Source organism: Arachis ipaensis, chromosome B1, assembly GCF_059453495.1.
Source record: "Arachis ipaensis isolate K30076 ecotype BB chromosome B1, ASM5945349v1, whole genome shotgun sequence".
Taxonomy (NCBI): Eukaryota; Viridiplantae; Streptophyta; class Magnoliopsida; order Fabales; family Fabaceae; genus Arachis; species Arachis ipaensis.
In genome coordinates this window covers 45,397,083-45,416,947 of record NC_142436.1, presented here as the reverse complement: position 1 = coordinate 45,416,947, position 19,865 = coordinate 45,397,083, and the positions used below count along the sequence as shown (strand labels likewise).

At 39.9% G+C, this 19,865-nt stretch overlaps 1 non-coding gene across 1 annotated transcript; it reads left to right on the top strand.

The window, feature by feature from the left end:
• Positions 1-318: 318 nt before the first annotated feature.
• LOC148576420 (small nucleolar RNA R71) lies at positions 319-422 on the top strand. The gene has a single exon (XR_015903908.1). It is a non-coding gene; the product is annotated as a small nucleolar RNA R71 (small nucleolar RNA).
• Positions 423-19,865: the final 19,443 nt, after the last annotated feature.

Genomic DNA, 19,865 nt, shown 5'->3' with positions numbered 1-19,865 from the left:
TCTTGAGCTACTGATGAGGTGGTGACTGCTGCGACTTGGTTTCTTTCCATCTTCTTGGTAAGGTCAGCCAGCTGCTTGGTGATCATCTTGTATTGAGCCAATAGTGCATCGACGTTGTTCAGCTCCATCACTCCTTTAGTATTGCCCCTTTCAGAAGCATAGAAGTAATCATTCTCAACTACAGTCTCAACGACATCTATGGCTTCTTCAATGGTCTTCTTCTTGTTCAGAGATCCCTCGGATGAGTGGTCTACTGCCTTCTTTGATTCATAAGAAAGACCCTCATAGAAAATATGTAACTGCACCTATTCATTGAACATGTCTGGTGGGCACCTTCTTGTCAAGTCCTTAAACCTCTCCCATGCTTCATAGAGAGTTTCACCATCTTGTTGCCTGAATGTTTGTACTTCAGCTCTCAACCTGTTAATTCTCTGAGGAGGGTAGAATCTCGCCAAGAATTTGTTCACCACATCTTCCCAGGTTGTTAAACTCTCCTTCGGAAAAGATTCTAGCCATTTAGATGCTTTGTCCTTGAGTGAAAAGGGGAACAAAAGGAATCTATAGGTGTCAGGATGAACACCATTAGACTTCACAGTATCACATATCCTTAGGAAGGTGGTGAGATGTTGATTGGGGTCTTCTTGGACACTTTCTCCGAATGAACAGTTGTTCTGAACAAGGGTGATGAGTTGTGGCTTTAGTTCAAAGTTATTAGCATGTATGGTTGGCTTTTGGATGCTACTTCTGCAATTTCCTCAGTTTGGATTGATGTAAGAGCCCAGAACTCTTCTCTCTTGTCCAGCATGATTTGCTGGTCCTTCTCTGGTATGGTTGTGAGCCTCTTCTTCATGGTGGTTCTCCATATTCTCCTCCATATTTGGTTCAAAATACTCCTCCTCTTCTTCCCGCTTCTTCTACCTGTCATACAACCAACAGAGCAAAAAGCAGGAAAGAGAATTGATGGAGAAGTTACTCCTATTAGGGGTGCTGTTAGTGTGAGTGATGTAATATATCAAACAGTTAGTGGGTTAGTGAACTGAATTGTAAAAAAATTGAAGATAACACCATAAATGGGTATGGGTTAAAGGGAAGAAAATAACTAAAACTGAAAGTAAATCACTCAAATGAAATTAAACAAAACAAAAGAAAAATGCTCAATCTAGTTATCCACCAATTTAATCATTGTTGATACAAAATCAATCCCCGGCAACGGCGCCATAAACTTGATGCACGGAAACTTGTCTCTCAACAAATTTCTCTCGGCAAGTATACCGAATTGTCGTCAAGTAAAAACTCGCAATAGAGTGAGGTCGAATCCCACAGGGATTGATTGGTCAAGCAACTTTAATCAGAGGAATGTTCTAGTTGAGCTAAGCAGAAATTTAGTTGAGATTTGCAGAAACGTAAATGGCGGGAAAGTAAATAACAAAAAATGTAAATGCTTGAAATAAAGAGCAGAATGTAGATGGCGGAAAGTAATTTGCAAAATCTTAAATAGGGAATTAGGAGGATGAGCATAAAAGTAGATGGCAGAAAATAAAGAGAATGGGTAAGATCAGAAATGGGGGATTCATTGGGCTCAGGAGATGTTGTATTCTTCGGATCAAGTTCATTCTCATCTCTTCCTCAACCAATACATTCATTGATCTCCTTGGCAATCTTAAGTGATTGGATTCCAATTCCTTGGTAATTCAATCTCTCAAATCTTGATCAATAGCCAATTCCTTGGTCTAATTGCTCATGAGAAGAGATGAAGGATGGTCACTGATTATACCACATGTATTTCCACATCAAAGTGTTGGTAGGATTATATGTCACTATATCCATCCAAACCCCAATTTGGTCCAACATGAGAAAGCATTTCTAGCATGATCTTTTCATTCCTCTTCCAAGGTTCCGAAGAGATCCAAGTATGAATAGCTTCTTTTCCAAGACAACTACCCAATTAGATGAAGATTGAAAGCCTTCTAGTAAAATCAAGAGAAAAGAAAGAAGAAGAATAATGAAAACTTTTATTGATCCATCAAATTACAACAGAGCTCCCTAACCCAATGAAAAGGGGTTTAGTTGTTCATAGCTCTGGAAATGGAAGAAGATAAAGAAGAATGCATTGTCCAATTAACTAGAAATTATAGAGAAAGTAAAATATACAGAGTGTAGTTCTCCAAAATACCAAAAGCTTATGCCCATTCCACGTTAGTGGTCACGTTAATTAGACTAACGTGGCTACTAACGTGGTTCTTCTTTGCTTCCTTTGTCCTGAAATCAAGCAAATAAAGTGCATCAAAGCTCTATTCCAAGTCATGAGATCATGCATTATCCAATTTGTCATTCAATTCATGCATAATTCTCATGAAATCATGTAAAGTTCACAATGTTTGCTTGAATCAAGATGTAAGTGTATTTCTACCCAAAACTTGCTTATTTACTAAGAAAATGTATGAAACTACCCTAAAACAATAAAGAAAAGGTCAGTGAAACTGGCCAAAATGCCCTGGCATCAATCCCCCATTGGTGTTTGAACGCCAGAATTGGGTGCAGTATGGGCGTTTAACGCCAGATTGCCACCCTGTTTTGGCGTTTGGACGCCAGAAGTGGCCATCCAATGGGCTTTCAACGCCAATTTTTCACCCTTTTCTGGTGTTTGAATGCCAGAATCATTCTTCTCTGGATTCTTACTGTTCTCATAGGGATTTTGGGTAGTGGCTTGGTCATCCTCTGTCAGTTGTTCCTTTCTTGGCTTTCTGCTGCCTTGAGTTGAGACATTCAATGTCTTCCCACTCCTCAAATGAACAGCTTGGCACTCTTCTGTTATCTGTTTAGATAACTGTTGTCTTGTCTGATCCAACTATTTTTCCATAGTTGCTGATTGAGTTCAGCAATTTGTTCTGGAGGACTAAGTTCAGTGGATGCTGCCTCAGTCTCTTCTTTCATGGAGGACTCACTACTTAAGTACAGATGCTGATTTCTAGCAACTGTATCAATGAACTCTTGAGCCTCTTCAATTGTCTTTCTCATATGTATAGATCTACCAGCTGAGTGGTCTAGAGACATCTGGGCTTTTTCTATAAGCCCATAGTAAAAAATGTCCAACTGCACCCATTCTGAAAATATTTCAAAGGGGCATTTTCTTAGCATCTCTCTATACCTCTCCCAGGCATTATAAAGAGATTCATTATCCTCTTGTTTAAAGCCTTGGATGTCCAGCCTTAGCTGTATCATCCTTTTTAGAGAGAAATATTAATTCAGGAATTTGTCTGATAACTGTTTCCATGTTCTTATGCTTGCTGTGGGTTAGTTATTCAGCCACCTCTTAGCTTGGTCTTTTACAACAAATAAAAATAGTAATAATCTGTAGACATCCTGATCTACTTCCTTGTGTCAGCAATTTGTAAGAACTGTGCCAGAAATTCAGTAGGTTCTTCTTGTGGAAGACCGGAATACTGGCAATTTTGCTACACCATGATAATGAGCTGAGGGTTTAGCTCAAAACTGCTGGCTCTGATGGGGGTATACAGATACTATTCCCATAGGAAGTATTAGTGGGGTTAGCATATGACCCCAGAGTCCTTCTGGACTGTTCATTTCCACTTGAGTCCATAATGAAGAAAGGGAGATGATGTGGATTGTAAATAGAAATTTTATTCCCCCATTTTTTTGAAAAATAAATAAAAGATAAAATAAAATATTTTTGTTTTTATTTTATTTAATTAAGGATAAATCGAATTCAAAATAAAATAAAATAAAATAAAATAATTGGAGAATGGAATATATGTTTAGAAAACTAAAAGAAAAAGAAATAAAAGGAATTCAAATACTAAAATGATTAATTAATTAAAAAGAATTGAAAAATTTTGGGTGATGATTTTCGAAAAATGAAGAGAGAGAAAGTGGTTAGGAAGTTTTGAAAAAGATATGTCTTAAAATTAAAGATACTTGTAAGAAAATCAATAAAAGAAAAGATTTGAAAAAGATATGATTTTAAAATTTTAAAGATTGAAACTTTCTTAACAAGAAAACACCAAACTTAAAATTTTTCAATCAAAATAATAAAATAGGACAAGTAATTCAAAAATTATAAAAAAAAGAAAAAAGATTTTGAAAAATTTTATAAAAGATTTTTGAAAAATATAAAAAGAAAATTGAAAACGAATTTGTTTTGAAAAAGATTTAAAAAGATAAATTTTTAAAATTGAAATTTTAACTTGACTAATAAGAAACTACCAAATTTTAAAAATTTTGACTAAGTCAACCTAAGGAATTCGAAAATGATGAGTAAATAAAGGAAAATATATTTTTTTGAATTTAATGAGGAAAGAGAAAAACAATAAAATGACACCAAACTTAGAATTTTTAGATCAAAACAAAGAAAACAAACAAGAAAACTTTGAATGTCAAGATGAACACCAAGAACACTTTAAAGATCAAGATGAACACCAAGAACAGATTTTGGAAATCTTTAAAAAAATAAAAACACCAAGGACACCAAACTTAAAAATTTTTATACTTTGGACACTAATAATTCGAAAATGCACAAGAAAAACAAGGAAAGACACAAAACAAGAAAAACTAAGGATCAAACAAGGAAAATAAACAAGAACAACTTGAAGATTAAGAAAGAGAGTTAAATCTCAATTTGGCCCCTGAAATTTAGTCCGATACTCAAAATGATCCCCACAATTTTGTTGGCCTCAATTAGAACCCCCAAATTTGCAATTGTGGCTCTAACTTGCCCCTGCGATCATCTCTGTCACTAGAATGCTGATTTGATGCAATTGCATGACACGGTGGACACTACTTAAACGACGGCGCAATGGTTTCACGCCCAAACCCTTTGGAAACCACGTGATTTCAGTTTTTTGTGGGTTAAAACTCTCTTTTTTTTCCACTACGATGATCATAAGTTGCCAAAAATCAAGAAAACTCTTACACTACGTGGTTTCCAAAGGGTTTGCGCGCGAAACTAATGCGCCGTTGTTTAATTAGTGTCCATCATGTCATGCAATTGCGCTAGATCAGCATTCCAATGACGAAGTTGATCGTAGGGACAAGCTGGAGCCACAATTGTAAATTTGGGGGTTCTAATTGAGGCCAACAAAATTGTGGGGGTCATTTTGAGCATCAAGCCAAATTTCAGGGGTCAAATTGAGATTTAACTCAATAAGGAACATAAAACTCAAAAATATGAAGAACAAAAAGAACATACATTTCAAAAAATTGAAGGAAAATAAAAACATGCAATTGACACCAAACTTAAAACATGAAATTAAATTCAACAGAAAAAGATAAATTTCGAAAAAAAATCTAGAAAAAGAAAACAAGGATTTTAAAATTTTAACAAAAACAATAATAAAAGACTCAAATTTAATGACTCTAAACCAAAAAAGATACATTTCTCCTAATCTAAGCAACAAGATGAACCGTCAGTTGTCCAAACTCGAACAATTCCCATCAACGGTGCCAAAAACTTGGTGCACAAAATTGTGATTACACTTTTCACAACTCCGCACAACTAACCAGCAAGTGTACTGGGTCGTCCAAGTAATACCTTACGTGAGTAAGGGTCGATCCCACGAAGATTGTCGGCTTGAAGCAAGCTATGGTTATCTTGTAAATCTTAGTCAGGAGATTAATGATAAAAATGATTTTGTTTATGAAAAGTAAATAAAATGAAATAAATGGTACTTGTGATTCGGTAATGAGGAACAGGTTGAGGTTCCGGAGATGCTCTGTCGTCTGAATCTCTGCTTTTCTACTGTCTTCTTCTCCAAACACGCATGGCTTCCTTCAATGGCAAGCTGTATGTTGGTGGATCACCGTTGTCAATGGCTACCATCCGTCCTCTCGGATGAAAAATACTAGGCACGATTTCTGTACGGCTAATCAACTGTCGGATCTCTCGTCTCGGATGAAAAATACCAGGTACAGCTACCGCACGGCTAATTATATGTCGATTCTCACTTGTGTCAGAATAGGATCTCTCTGTCCTTTTGCACACTATCACTGTGCCCAACATTCGTGAGTTTGAAACTCATCACAGTCATCCCATTCCAGATCCTACTCGGAATACCACAGACAAGGTTTAGACTTTTCGGATCTCAGGAATGCTACCAATTGGTTCTAGCCTCTACCATGAAGGTTCTAATCCTACGGACTCGGTCCGTGGATTAGAGACCCAAGAGATACGCACTCAAGCTGTCGCCCAATGACTACGTTGAGCTCAGATAGAACGGGAGTGGTTGTCAGGCATGCGTTCATAGATTTAAGAATAATGATGAGTGTCACGGATTATCATACTCTCTATATTGAAGTACGAGTGAGTATCTTAGAATAGAATCAAGCGTGATTGAATGGAAAACAGTAGTAATTGCATTAATCCATTGAGACACAGTAGAGCTCCTCAACCCCACCTATGGGTTTAGAGATTCATGCCATAGAAAATACAATATAAGATGTAAAATGTCATGAGTTTCAAAATGAATCTCTAAAAGTAGTTTTTATACTAAACTAGTAACTTAGATTTACAGAAAATGAGTAACTAAGTGCAGATAGTGCAGAAATCCACATTCGGGGCCCACTTGGTGTGTGCTTGGGCTGAGCATTAAAGCTTTCACGTGCATAGGCCATTTCTGGAGTTAAACACCAGCTTGGGTGCCAGTTTGGGCGTTTAACTCCAGTTTTGGTGCCAGTTCTGGCGTTTTACTCCAGAAAAGGGTCTCTGGCTGGTGTTTAACGCTAGTTTGGGCCATCGAATCTTGAGCAAAGTATGGACTATTATATATTGCTGGAAAGCCCAAGATGTCTACTTTCCAACGCAATTAAGAACGTGCCAATTGGGCTTCTATAACTCCAGAAAATCTACTTTGAGTGAAGGAGGGTCAGAATCCAACAACATTTGCAATCCTTTCTTAGCCTTTGAAGCAGATTTTTGCTCAGGTCCCTCAATTTCAGCCAGAAAATACCTGAAATTACAGAAAAATACACAAACTCATAGTAAAGTCCAAAAATGTGATTTTTGCATAAAACTAATAAAAATATAATAAAAAGTAACTAAAACATACTAAAAAACTACCTAAAAACAATGCCAAAAAGGGTATAATTTATCCGCTCATCAATACCTTTTATGGGTTGGTTGGTCCGTATTCTGATGGTGTGTGCTTGAAAGTATGGTCGGAGTCGTCGGGAGGTGAGTAAGAGGGCGTAGGCGAACTTCTCTATCTTTTGGTAGTTTAGTTCAGCCCCTTGTATAGTCTTACTGATAAAGTAGATGGGCAGTTGTCCATTCTCATCCTCCCTGACTAAGGCTGAGGCTATCGCCTGGTTTCCCATAGCGAGGTAAAGGATTAATTCCTCTCCTTGCTGGGGTCGAGTTAGGATGGGTGGCTGTCCTAGAAATGTCTTAAAGTCTTGGAAGGCTTGTTCACATTCTGGGGTCCATTCAAACATCTTTCCTTTCCTTAATGTTGTGTAGAAAGGAAGAGATCTTAAGGCTGATCCAGCTAAGAATCTAGACAGAGCCGCCAGTCTCCCGTTGAGCTGTTGTACCTCCTTAACACAGGTTGAGCTTTTCATGCTGAGTATGGCCTGACATTTATCTGGGTTTGCTTCAATCCCTCTCTGGGTGAGCATGAAGCCCAAGAATTTGCCAGCCTCTACCGCGAAAGTGCACTTTGCGGGATTTAGCCTCATCTCGTACTTTCTTATAGTGTCAAACACTTCAGCGAGGTCGAGTAGTAGCGCTTCTTTTTGTGTCTTTATCAACATGTCGTCGACGTAGACCTCCATAAGTTTTCTGATGTGGTTGGAAAAATTTTTTTTTTATCAACCTCTGGTATGTAGCCCCTGCGTTCTTGAGTCCAAATGGCATAACTACATAGCAGTAGTTTGCCCTTGGGGTTAGGAACGAGGTTTTCTGTTGGTCGGGTTGATACATCGGTATTTGGTTGTACCCTAAGTAGGCGTCCATGAAAGAAAGGTACTTGTATCTCGATGAGGCGTCGACTAGGGTGTCTATATTCGGGAGTGGATAGGGATCTGTTAGGCAGGCTTTGTTGAGGTCGGTGTAATCAGTGCATATCTGCCACTTTCCATTTGACTTTTTGACCAGTACGACATTGGCCAACCATAATGGGTACTTGACCTCCCTTATGAACCCTACTTCTAATAAGGCCTGCACTTGTTCTTCCACAGCTTGCGATCTCTCTGGGCCGAGCTTCCTGTGTTTCTGTTGTACTGGCCGAGATCCAGGGTATATTGCCAATTTATGGCACATTAGTTCGGGATCAATACCAGGAAGGTCTGCGGCCTTCTAGGCAAATAGGTCAGAATTTGCCTTTAAGAACTTTGTCAGCAACTCCTCTCCTTTTAGGTTCGCCCCTATGTTTGTTGTTTTGTCTTGGGTATCTCCAATCTGAACTTCTTCGGTCTCGCCTTCTGGTTGGGGCCGAAGTTCTTCGCGAGCTCAGGTTCCCCCGAGTTCAATAGTGTTGGCTTCTTTTCCTCTGGGGTCACCCTTGAGTTTCAGACTTTCGTTGTAATAGTGTCGCGCAAGTTTTTGGTCTCCCTTTACAGTGGCGATCCCTTCTGGCGTTGGGAACTTCATGCATAGGTGTGGAGTGGAGACCATCGCGGCGAGCTGATTTAGCGTTGTCCGACCTATGAGGGCGTTGTATGCTAAGCTCACGTTGACTACGATGTAGTCTATACTTAGCATTCTAGACCGTGTTCCTTTTCCGAAGGTTGTGTGCAGTGGGATGTACCCAAGTGGTTGGATTGGGGTGCCTCCGAGCCCGAATAGACTATTAGGATATACTCTGAGCTCTTTTTCTTGTAGGCTGAGCTTGTTGAAGGCGGATTTAAACAGGATATCCGTAGAGCTTCCTTGGTCTACCAGTGTTCGGTGGAGATTGGCATTGGCAAGTATGATGGTAACGACCACGGGGTCATCATGCCCCGGGATGATGTCTGCGGCATCTTCTTGAGTGAAGGTAATAGTGGGGAGGTCGACCGACCTATCCCCCCTCCGACATGGTACACCTCTTTAAGGTGTCTTTTGAGGGATGACTTAGAAATCCCTCCTCCTGTGAATCCTCCGTTTATGATGTGAATATGTCTCTTAGGGGTGTGAGGGGGATGTTCAACTTGTTCGCTCTCTTCATCCCTTCTTCTCTTTTTTAGTTTGTCCGTTCTATTGGCTAAGAATCGATCTAGTCTCCCTTCTCGTGCTAATTTTCCTATCACGTTCTTCAGGTCGTAGCACTCGTTGGTAGGATGCCCGTAGATTCGGTGGTATTCGCAATACTCTGTCCGACTTCCTCGTTTTTTGTGTTTAATCGGGCGAGGGGATGGGATCTTCTCAGTGTTGCATATCTCTTGGTAGACATCCACAAGGGACACCCGGGGTGTAGTTGTGGTACTTTCTGGGTTTCTCAGTAGGTTGGTCTTCTTTCGTTCCAGGACTCTTTATCCTTGTCTCGAGGTGGTAGGAGAATCCGGTCTTTGAGGCTTCTCCTAATCGGGAGTTCTCCTCCATATTGATGTACTTTTTCGCCCGTTCTTGTACCTCGTTCAGAATTTTTGGGTGTTTCTTGGATATGAAGTGGCTAAAGGGTCCTTCCCACAGACCGTTGATGAGTCCCATAATTGTTGCTTCTGTAGGGAGATTTTGTATGTCAAGGCATGCTTTATTGAATCTCTCCATATAACTGCGGAGGCTTTCCCGATCTCCTTGTTTAATCCCTAGCAGGCTTGGAGCGTGCTTGGTTTTGTCTTTCTGGATGGAGAACCTGGCTAAGAACTTCTTGGCGAGGTCATCAAAGCTTGTGATCGACCTTGGTGGCAGGCTGTCGAGCCACTTTATCGCCATTTCGGTCAAGGTGGTCGGGAAGGCTTTGCAACGGGTTGCGTGTGAGGCATCCATGAAGTACATCTGGCTTCTGAAGTTGATGAGGTGATGACTTGGGTCGGACGTACCATTGTATGGGGTTAGGTTAGGTTTTTTGAAGTCATTCGGGACTTTAGCCTTCATGATTCCTTTTGTGAACGGGTCTTGGTCCTTGTGGGGGCTATCCTCGCAGTTGAACCGAGCTGTTTTAGTTTTGAGGTCGGCTTCGAGCTTCAAAAGTTTGTCTTCCAGCTCTGGACGCCGTCTTGTTTCTCTCTGGAGATCTCGTTTGGCTTCGCGCTGACGTTCGGCTTCTTGTTCGAGCTGTTTGAGGCGATCCTGTTGTTCACGAATTACATCTAAATTTTCTGTGTTCTGAGTCTACTTGTCTCCCTTGGATTGGTGTGTCTCCTTTGGGGAGTTTGGTGTGGCATTCGTGTTCTTAAGTGGTGTTCCTTCTTCTAATCCCGAGTTGAGGTCGTTGGCAAGGTTGCTTGCCTTGGTGATGGGATGACTTCCAGGTTTCCCGACAACGGCGCCAATGTTCCGAGGGTTACCTGAAACAGGGAGGTGGATCTCAGATGAGATCTTCGGGTTTGGCCAAGACTGTTGTGCCCGACTTGTTGGAGACTTAAGATGCTGCAGGTCCTCGATCACCGGAGGGGGGTGGTACCTGCAAGAGACTCCGATGCTTAAGTTAGCGCGGGCTTTAAGTAGGTTTTTAGTAGAATTGGAGTATGAGTTATACCTGGGTGCTCCAGTGTATTTATAGTAGTGCCTTGATGATCTTCCTTTGAGATAAGTTGGTTATCTTATCTTATCTTTTGGGGAGGAGATCTTTATCTTTTGTCCGACCGCCCTTTGGTGGGCGGTGGTTCCTTCGCTTTGGGCCTTCTTGGGCCTCTGAGGCATTTGTCCGAGCTCTTTCCGAAGAGGTCGGTGGTGGGCCAACCTTTCATGAGGTCGGTCCCTTTGTCTTCAGCCAACTCGGCCTTATAGCTCGGACCGGTGTATGAACAATAGCCATAAGTGACATTTTCTCAAACACTTCATGAGCAAGAATGAAAGATATTATAAAATTGATAAGATAACTCAAATTAAAGCTATCCACTACAAACAACTAACAATAACAAAGTAATTAACAACAATGAACATGAAATTCCTCAATGCATTAATAGAAATCAATCTCAACAAGATCCAAATTCAAGATCCAAAATGACTAGAATAACAAGAACACTAAATGAAATTAGAGGAGGGAAACTACAAATTAAAGCAATCTAAAATTGGAATTAACACAGATCTAACCAAAAGATCCAAGTGAAATTGAATTGACAACACTAAAACCAAGAGAAGTGAGAGTTTCTCTCTCTAGAATTCAAACTAAAACTAAAACTAAAGTGTGTGGTGAGTCATTGATTCCCCTTCACTCCCAACCTTTTATCCTCAAATTGGGCTCGAAAATGGGTCAAAAATCAGCTCAAAAATTGCCCCCAGCATTTTCTCTTTAATGAGGCACATGACGCTTGTCGCGCGTACGCGTCATCGAACTTTGCATGAGGCCACGCGTATGCATCAGTCACGGGTACGCATCAATGGACGATGCTCTTAGTCACACGCACGCGTCAGCCACCTGTACGCGTCATCACCAGTTTTTCAAATCTTTAATTCTTTATGTTCCTTCCACTTTTGCATGCTTCCTTTCCATCCTCTAAGCCATTCCTGCCCTATAACCCTGATAACACTCAACAAACGCATCACGGCATCGAATGGTAAAAATTAGTAATTTAATGGCCTAGGAAGCATATTTTCAACCATAACATAAAATTAGTAAGGAATCTTAAAAACATGTAAATTATATAGATAAGTGTTAGAAGAGTTGACAAAATCCACTCAATTCAACCCAAAATAAACCATAAAATTATAGTTTATCAACCTCCCCACACTTACATATTAGCATGTCCTCATGCTAACTCAAGGAGACCAAAAGAGTGAAGGAAAATGGTAGGACTTATGCAATGCAACCTATCTATATGAATGCAACTACATGCTAAATGCTTCTACCTACTTGGTTAAAAGTAAATCAACCTCCATGAACATATATGAACAAGTAGGGCTAAGATAGTCATGTATTCATGAATTCCACTAATTCAAATCTCAAAATGAAGTACAAATAGGCTTGTAAGAAGAAAGCTCATGAAAGCCGGGAACAAAGAATTGAGTATCGAACCCTCACCGAAAGTGTTTGCACTTTGATCTCTCTAATGTTTGAAGGTCAATTCTCTCGGTTCTCTACTCATCTTACTTTCTAAGGCTTGCTCTTCTTCTACCAATCAACATATGTTCAATGCATGAATACACATATCAAGAGGTCTTTTCGAGGGTTGTAATGGGGTGAGGGTCAAGGTAGGATTATATTTGGTCAAGTGGACTAAAATTTGAATCCTTGATTAACCTAAAATTCTCACCTAACCTAAGAAAATCCATGTAATCAAAATGCAAAACCTAACTACCCATTGACTATCTTTTACCACATATTCATGCATCCCAATTTTGAGTACAATACATATACATTACTATCACACTACTTACTTTGGGGCATTTTGTCCCCTTTTTATTGCTTTCTTTTTCTCTTTTTCTTCTTTTTTGTTTTTCTTTTCTTTTTTTCTTTCTTTTTTTTTATTTTTCTTTTTATTTTTCTTTTGCTTCCTTCTTGTATGTGTGGTGGGTAGTATTGATGACAAGTCATCTTAGCCTATTTTAACTAATCTTTTTCTTTTGTTTTCATTAGAATTATGCACTTTCTTGAGCTACAAGCAAGCCAATTAGCTAGATTTTCATGTTTCCTTTGATTTAATCAACCATGTATGAATTCATGCTATTTCATGAGGTTTTATACTATAATTGTCACATATTATGAAAGAATGAATATCTCATGATTTTAAGCATAGCTTTGATGTGTTTGGTTGATTAATGATAGGTGAAGAAAGCTTGGAGAAAGGTTGAAGCAAGAAGGCATAGCTAGGAGTAAAGAGAAGACAATGGAATAAGCGAAATTGAACCAGGAAGCAAAAAGCTGGACCTAAAGTTAGCCTCAAACTTTTGCACAAACTTTTGGGTGAAAAGTTAGCCCCAACGTTAGCCCCTAACTTGGAGGCTAACGTTGGCATAATGAAAATCACTCCCTGGGTACCAAAAGTTTGCGCCAACGTTAGCCCCCTAACTTGGTGGCTAACGTTGGCACATGAAAATCACCCCTGGGCACCAAAAGTTTGCGCCAACGTTAGCCCCCTAACTTTGAGGCTAACGTTGGCATGAAGAAAACCTCCCTGGGCACCAAAAGTTTGCGCCAACGTTAGCCCCCTAACTTGGTGGCTAACGTTGGCACATGAAAATCACAAGGGGAGGAGCAAAAGTTTGCGCCAACGTTAGCCCCTAACTTGGTGGCTAACGTTGGCGCCACAAGTGCACAAGGTAAGGCCAACGTTAGGGCCAAAGTTAGACCCCTAACTTTGGCACCAACGTTGGTATCAGATGGATATAGGTGCTGATATGAAAAGTTTGGGCAAAAGTTAGCCCCCTAACTTTTGCTCAAACTTTTGGTCCAACTTTTGCAAAACTCAAACCCGGTTCAATTGGTTCGTTTTGGTTCCTCTTCAAACTCCAAGAGCAATCAACCAAGGCCTCTTTCAACCCAATTCCACCAAGAGCAAAGGCCCAACTCAAGGCTTGAAGATCATTGGAAGAAAGTGTATAAATAGGATAGAATTCAAGTTTTCGGAGAGCTTTCTTTTGGAATTTTCATAATAGTTTTCGGAGAGCTTTTGATATTGAGTGATCTTTAATTTCTTTGTCTTGGGGAAGGAGAATACACTTCTCTTCCTCTCAGTTTTATTGCTTTCAATTTCAATTACAATTGTCTTGGATTTTTGGGTTGGAGAATTGAAGAAATTCTGTTTCAATCTCAACCTTGGATCTGACTGCTTTATTTACTGCTTGATTGAATTTCAATTTCTGTTAATTGCTCTTCATCCACTTTCTTTGAATTTCAATTTCTATTTCTTGTTGGATCTAGGAAGGCATTGAGATCTAGACTTGGTTTTCTAGTCTCTGGGTCCTGAGATCTAATTTTCCAATTTTACATTTTCTGTTTACTGTTTTCATGTTCATTTAATTTTCTGCTTCAAGATCTAAACTAACCCAAACCTTCTTCTACTTCTCTGATTGATGCAATTTACTTTTTCTTGTTTAAATTCTGCAAATCCAATCCCCAATTCCCTTTACAATTCCAGCCATTTACATTTCTTGCACTTTAAGATTCCGCTATTTACATTTCTTGCATTCTAAGTTTCTGCTATTTAATTTCGTGTTCTTTAAGATTCAGCATTTTAATTCCCTGTTCTCTTTACTTCCATGCAATTTAATTTCTGCAAATCACAAAACACTCAACCAAATCTTGATTCGCTTGACTAAATTAACCACTAAGCTAAAATTGCTCAATCCTTCAATCCCTGTGGGATCGACCTCACTCCCGTGAGTTTTTATTACTTGATACGACCCGGTACACTTGCCGGTTAGATTTGTGTGTTTTGGAGGAAATTTATTTTTCACCAAAATACTCATCAAGTTTTTGGCGCCGTTGCCGGGGATTGATTAGATTGACAATGATTAAGTGAGGTGGTGATCTAGATCAAGCACTTTCTCTTTAATTTTGATTAACCTACTAACTGTTTGATTTTTTGCTTAAACTAACTAACACTTCAATCTAGAAGTAGATTGAAGTGTCACTGGTTTTGTGCATTTCTCATGCTCTGCTTGTATGTCAGGTACAAGAAGAACCATACCCAATTTTCATGAACAAGACGAAAGAACTCTCATGAGGTTAAGAAGAGCTGAAAGAGGGAAAAATATTGTTGGAGAAGAGGAATCAGACGAAGAATTCCAAGAGATGGAGGAACATTCAACCAATCCACCAGGTGGAGTAGACAACAACAATGACAACCCACCCAGAGGAGAGTTTTGGCTTCCTATACCTTTGCAAATCCTAGACATTGTGGGAGCAGCATCTTGGCTCCAAATGTCAATGCTAACAATTTTGAACTCAAGCCACAACTCATCACTCTGGTTCAGAACAATTGCTCTTTTGGTGGAGGACCACTTGAGGACCCACACCAACATTTATCCACTTTCTTGAGGATATGCAACACTGTCAAAACTAATGGAGTGCCTCCGGACAGTTACAAACTGATGCTATTCCCATTTTCTCTCAGGGACAAGGCCACTCAATGGTTGGAATCTTTTCCAAGGGACAGCATCAATAACTGGGATGATTTGGTAACCAAGTTTCTTGCCAAGTTTTACCCACCTCAGAGGATTATAAGGTTGAAGGCTGAGGTACAAACATTTACACAAATGGAGGCAGAACCCATCTATGAGGCATGGGAGAGGTATAAGGCTCTAATCAGGAAATGTCCCCCTGCCATGTTTAATGAGTGGGAGAAGCTGCAGAACTTCTATGAAGGCTTAACACTGAAATCCCAGGAAGCTTTGGATCATTCAGCTGGAGGTTCCTTGCAACTCATGAAAACTGCAGAGGAGGCTCAAGAACTCATCGATATGGTGGCCAACAACCAATATTTCTTTGCTCATCAAAGAAGCCGCCAACCATCACAAAGGAGAGGAGTAATGGAACTAGAAGGAGTGGATTCAATCCTGGCTCAAAACAAATTAATGCAGCAGCAAATTCAAAAACAATTTGAGCAAATGACCAAAAGGATTGATGGCCTCCAAGTTGCAGCAGTTAACACCAGCCAACCATCAGCCACATGGGGGCAAAATAAAGAAATCCAAGAGGAGCAACAGCAGGAACAAGTCCAGTACATGCATTCAAGCCCAAATGAATTCTATGGTGATACCTACAACCCCTCATGGAAAAATCACCCCAACCTCAGATGGGGAGACACTCACAACCAAAACCAACACCCATGGCAGAGGAATTCAAACCAAAACAACCCAAGAAACAACCAAAACTACAACCAGCAGCAGACTAACCAAAACACATACAGAAAACCTCAAAACAACTACCCTAATCTCAACCAGTACCAATCCAATAACCAACCCACCAACCAAAATGCCTATCATCCACCACCCACATCTCACAACCCACCACAAGCACCACCTGAACCTCAAAGACTCACCAACTTAGAGACCTTGATAGAAAAAATGATGAAACACCAGGAAATAACAAACAAAAACCATGAAGCATCATTAAAGAGCCTAGAGAGGCAGATTGGGCAACTCTCCAAGCAAGTATCTGTTGAGAGATCTTCAAACTCACTGCCCAGTGACACAATCCCAAATCCCAAGGAGGAATGCAAGGCAATACAATTAAGGAGTGGGAGAACATTGATAAGCAACAATGACACTACACAGAAGCAAGCAGAGAGCATCAAAGAACCAACAGAGGATGAGAAGCAAGCAAAGGACGATGAAGCTAAGGAGCAAGTTGTGATGCCAAACAAAAGCACTGAGAAACTTAAAGAGAAGGACAACCAGCCACATAGCTCAAAGAAAGTAATCCAGGGACAGCAGCAAATAGGAAAAAGCATCACACCTCCACTGCCTTATCCCCAGAGGTTCAACAAAGAGGTTAAAGACCAACATTTTCACAAGTTCCTTGAGATTTTTAAGAAGCTAAAAATCAATATTCCCTTGGCTGAAGCACTTGAGCAAATGCCTCTGTATGCCAAATTCTTGAAGGAGCTTGTCAACAAGAAAAGAAGCTGGGATGAGAAAGAAACCATAGTGATCACTGAGGAATGCAGGGCCTTGATTCAAAAGGGGCTTCCTCCCAAGCTTGAGGACCCAGGGAGCTTCCTGTTGCCTTGCACCATTGGGGAATTGACCATCACTAAAGCAATGTGCGATCTCGGAGCAAGTATTAACTTAATACCATCCTCCCTGGTGAAAAAGCTGCATATAGAGGAGGTCAAACCAGTACAAATGTCTCTGGAGCTGGTAGATAAGTCAATGGTATACCCCAGGGGTGTAATTGAAAATCTTTTGGTCAAGGTGGACAGTTTTATATACCTTGCTGATTTTGTGGTTCTAGAATCAAACGATGATGATGGTGACTCTGTTATACTGGGAAGGCCATTCTTGGCCACTGCTAGAGCTATCATAGACGTAGAGGAAGGGGAATTAACTCTCAGGATGCATGACCAGAATGTCACTCTGAAGGTATTACCAGAGGCACAATTTAGCAAGGAGAAGAAAGACTATATGAAAAATGACCAGGAAGGTCACAGCAACATCCCAATGCTAAGGATTGTGCAGACTGATGAAGAAGCCCAAGAGGATATTAGAGTATTAGCCACTGAAAAGAGAGGTCCCCAAGGAAAGCCTACGGCCAGAAAAGAAAGATCAACAAAAGGAAAGATGAAACGCAGAAACAAAGCAAAAAGGGGTTGGAAGAACAGAAAGATTCCAACAGAGGGGCTTTCCAAAGGTGACAAAGTGCAACTGATATATCAACAGCTGGGGGCAAATCAACAAACCGAGGACTACTACACTGTCAGCAACATACTCTCATTAGAGCATGCTGAAATTGAACACCAGAGAACAAAGAAGAGGATCACGGTCAAAGGAGACAAATTGAGGCCCTACAAGCACCAACCACCATAAAAGAAAGCCTCAATGTCAAGCTAGTGACAATAAAAGAGCGCTTGTTGGGAGGCAACCCAACCTGAGGTAGTTTTCTTTTCATAACTTTTTCAATAAGAGTGTTGGATAACTACTATGTATTGCAAGGAGCTAAGTTTGGTGTTGCACACCAAAAACAATCTAAGGGAGAATGCAGGATGCTAAGTTTGGTGTTCCACCAAAACTTCATTTAAAATTTCATTCTAACTTCCTGCACATTGCTAGTTCCAAGCAATCAAACAGATCATTCAACAACTTAACTATTTTTGTTTAGTCTCAATTTCATAACCTTTAGCAAGGACACAAAAGTTTGGCCAGAGTTAACCTGTTGAATCAGAAAAAGTAGCAAGGAATTAAATCTGGGAGTTAACCACCAATTGAAGATACTATGCATCAAAACTCAAAAAGGGGCACAACAGAAAGAAGAACAAAAGAAATGCAAACTAATAGGTTGTATCTATACTTAACCTTTGCTGTTGAGAAATACTTTTGATTGATGTCTTGTTAAAGTGTTCATTTAGTTCAAACAAATTCAAATTTCTTTTAAAATAAGTAGGCTAGTTTATGTGTGTGCTTGTGTGTTTACTTTCACTTGACAAGAAGCATGTTTTGTCCCCTGCATCTTTAAGTTCAATAAAAGAAAATTTTGAATGTGAAGCAAGATGATCTCTGTTAGATAGAAGTAGAATAAAAGTAAGTGGTGGTATGTGTGTGGTTGTATAATAGCTCACTTTTAGTGAATAAAGAGCTAGGATATCTCTTTCTAAGTAAAGAGTGGCCTACTGTCTATGAATCTCAATTAAAAAAAAAATTCCTTGGTTAGAAAGAAAAACAAAAAGAAGAAAAGAAAAGAGATAGCCAAAAAGTGGCAGAACAAAAGGAAACAAAAAGAAACAAAGCTGGACACCAATAGCTTGAACTTTAAAATATATGCCTGTGATGTCTTTGTACTAGGATCTGCTTGGATTAGTAAGCTCTTAGGAGTGCATCAACACTCGGTGACTTGGGTTAACTAATCCGGGATCATCAGCTGAAAGTCCACTATCAAGAGCAACCTAACTACAAGGCATTTAGTAACCCAAAGAGGTGCTGGGCATCAATGTTTTAAGAAGGAATGTGAGCCAAGTGTCTATGGTGAATAATGTGTCAAGTATAAAGAAAAGAAAATGAACTTGCTACACATGACACTCAAATAAAGCTTATAAACAAAGTAATAGCCAAGGATAAAGGAATAATGAGAGGTCATAGCAGTATGTTACTTGAAGCTTGAAGGAGACTTTCTAGGCCTAGGAGTCAGTAAGAAGTGAGTATTTACATATCCACACAAAACCCCATGAACTATCAATAATACTCTGCTAGCAAGAACATCCTCTTCCATTTCATTCTTTCTTCTCAATAAATCTTTTCTTGCTTGGGGACAAGCAAGCTTTAAGTTTGGTGTTGTGATGACAAGTCATCTTAGCCTATTTTAACTAATCTTTTTCTTTTGTTTTCATTAGAATTATGCACTTTCTTGAGCTACAAGCAAGCCAATTAGCTAGATTTTCATGTTTCCTTTGATTTAATCAACCATGTATGAATTCATGCTATTTCATGAGGTTTTATACTATAATTGTCACATATTATGAAAGAATGAATAGCTCATGATTTTAAGCATAGCTTTGATGTGTTTGGTTGATTAATGATAGGTGAAGAAAGCTTGGAGAAAGGTTGAAGCAAGAAGGCATAGCTAGGAGTAAAGAGAAGACAATGGAATAAGTGAAATTGAACCAGGAAGCAAAAAGCTGGACCTAAAGTTAGCCTCAAACTTTTGCACAAACTTTTGGGTGAAAAGTTAGCCCCAACGTTAGCCCCTAACTTGGAGGCTAACGTTGGCATGATGAAAATCACTCCCTGGGTACCAAAAGTTTGCGCCAACGTTAGCCCCCTAATTTGGTGGCTAACGTTGGCACATGAAAATCACCCCTGGACACCAAAAGTTTGCGCCAACGTTAGCCCCCTAACTTTGAGGCTAACGTTGGCATGAAGAAAACCTCCCTGGGCACCAAAAGTTTGCGCCAACGTTAGCCCCCTAACTTGGTGGCTAACGTTGGCACATGAAAATCACAAGGGGAGGAGCAAAAGTTTGCGCCAACTTTAGCCCCTAACTTGGTGGCTAACGTTGGCGCCACAAGTGCACAAGGTAAGGCCAACGTTAGGGCCAAAGTTAGACCCCTAACTTTGGCACCAACGTTGGTATCAGATGGATATAGGTGCTGATATGAAAAGTTTGGGCAAAAGTTAG